Raw genomic sequence first — 2,438 nt, forward strand, 5'->3', positions numbered from 1 at the left:
ACATGTCTGCCTCAAGGCAAGGTCCTAACCTTGTAGACCCACCTCACGATGGGATCAGGGTATCATATCCTAACAGTCCTGGCTGCACACGCCCACCTCTGGGCAAGACCCCAGCCAGGACTGCCAGACAACTCTGCGGAGATCTCCCAACTAAAGTAAGGCCACCAGTACACATGCCTCCTAGGCGCGCCTCCCCAATCCGGCCACTCCCGACATCCGTCTGCGGAATGTATATCAACAAAGTACCACGTCAACCTTCTCACCGAAATTGACAGCTCATCTACGAGAAGGAGAATATAGACCAAGTCCCTTACTTGGCCCAGCCTAATCCCAATCATCCAAGGAAAACACCTCGCGCGGGCAGAACCGTCAGATGAAGATCTACAAAGCCGAGCCATTAGATAACCAAAAACCCTCGGAGATTATCCTTACTACATCAATAGCAGATCGATAGCCAATCACAGGTGCCGAGATCCTAAAATATCGCCCCGCCACCCCTATATAAACTCCACAGGTATGACAATGAACTCTCTGAATTTTTCCAGAATACACACTTCTTTGCTCGTTGCCTGACTTGAGCGTCGGAGTGGCCACGCCGGGACTCTCCGGCGCCCCGCTGATCCGTGCGTTCAGTTGTTGTCTCTTCAGGCCCCTCTCGTCGACGTGGAATTGCAAGTTGACGCGGCCTCCTATTGTCCGGTGGTGTGACTATCGTCGGTAAGGAGCCGGAACATTAATAAAGATTTTTTATCAAGTCAAATCGATCTGTTGTTATTTGTGATTTATAGGATGAAATTGAGAGAGGCGATCGATGTGCCAAAATCTATTCAGTGCTAGCTGCATGTTTCGGAAGCTGTGGTGGCTCTTCGACAAATCAAGGAACTAATCAAGCCCAATTGGATGTATCAATAGAGATTATGATGCTACTACGACTTCACTTGAGGAGTATCTAAAAAGAGTTGCGATCAACGTAGCTCGCACATTTCAATTCTTCTATCAACACAGAGATGGACATGGCGAGGCTCATGGAAAAACCAAGAAACAGCTCGACACTATTGATGAACCCTATTGTAGTGTAGGAATGAACCGAAGGATGTCGTTCAATCTTCCAAACAGGATGTGTCACGTTCAGCCTCCAGAAGAAGCTCTTGAGAGTCTGATGGTGTCTTCTGATCCATCGATAAACATTTGGACGAAATCACAGATAAAAATTTTCCTGCTGTTGCGTTTCAGATTCTAAAGGAAACTAATAGTTCAGCAAACAAGCAAAAATCTGGAAAATGCATTAAATCGCAATGCAACTGGAGTCTATATAAACCAATGTATTCGAATCAATCGACAATTTAGTCCTCCGTGAACACGATCCACGAATTATACAAGACCATCACAAACCTGGCTATTTCCTGCAAGAGTTCTGATGAGCTACTTTGCTATTCCAACTCATATGACTTTCAATTTCTAAGATAATTTAAATGGGAAGTGAAACCAGGAAAAAAAAGAATACAGTTATGAAGGTTTCGACTTGGACTTGATCAGTCTGAGCTTGCCCGTTACTAGAACCCGGGCTGCTCTCACCAGCTCCTCCTTAACCATAAACAGAACTGCTGCAGCAAATACACTCTGGATGATCTTTGTGCCCATTCCTTTGTAAAGACCCGAAACGCCTTCATATCGCATCATTTTGCTGATAGCATCTAATGTACCTGAGAGGGGGCAAAATGGATGGAAGTCGACTCAAACAGCGGTCAGAGGCCACACCGTGGATCCTGGCGGCTGGCGAGGGTCAGCCAGGGGCAAACAGGTGGCGATCCTGGCGAGGGCTTAGCAATCCGCCCCTGCAAACAGGTAGAGGTATCAATCAAGCTAAACTGATTGATTCAGTCATCAGAGTCACTCTCAAATTTAAATAGGCGATTGATGCCACCAAACAATTAATCTCGATAAAAGAGAAGAAATCGATGAAAGAAATTGTCATTGTTTCCAAAGACCTGTATATTGATGCCTTTTATCATAGATAAGTACTCCTTGTTTGACTTGCAGCCTCGCCTGGTACAAAAAAACACCACAATGTAGCACAGTAAAGTGCATTCAAATTTGAATTAATATTCTATCACTACTTAATATGCCCATGTGAAATTGATCTAAGTCTATATTTAATATTAATATTCTATCACTACTTAATTTTTTATATGAATTTTTGAAGTATCGAAATATTGTTCAAACAGCCTTAATTATAAATTTATCAAACATTTTAATTAACTGTTAGAACCATGTTAAGGGCCAAACCACTTTAAGAAAATATTCCCTTGGTCTAACCAAAATCTTTGATATATAGCTCTATAAATGATTTCGCCTAATGGATTTTTTTTTCCCCTAAAGGCTCTTCGTTAGTTGTTTATGATGAAGTTTGTTTATTTTTAAAACTAATATTTGTTTTC

At 42.6% G+C, this 2,438-nt stretch overlaps 1 long non-coding RNA gene across 1 annotated transcript; it reads right to left on the reverse strand.

The window, feature by feature from the left end:
- Positions 1-1,253: 1,253 nt before the first annotated feature.
- On the reverse strand, positions 1,254-2,048 carry LOC141816320 (uncharacterized). Its single transcript, XR_012600675.1, has 2 exons — positions 1,989-2,048; positions 1,254-1,703 (listed from the first exon to the last, which is right to left on the reverse strand). It is a non-coding gene; the product is annotated as an uncharacterized LOC141816320 (long non-coding RNA).
- Positions 2,049-2,438: the final 390 nt, after the last annotated feature.

The sequence above is a fragment of the Curcuma longa genome, unplaced genomic scaffold (assembly GCF_044706935.1).
Source record: "Curcuma longa cultivar G26 ecotype Majalengka, Jawa Barat unplaced genomic scaffold, ITB_CL_G26_1.1 contig_16037, whole genome shotgun sequence".
In the NCBI taxonomy this organism is placed as follows: Eukaryota; Viridiplantae; Streptophyta; class Magnoliopsida; order Zingiberales; family Zingiberaceae; genus Curcuma; species Curcuma longa.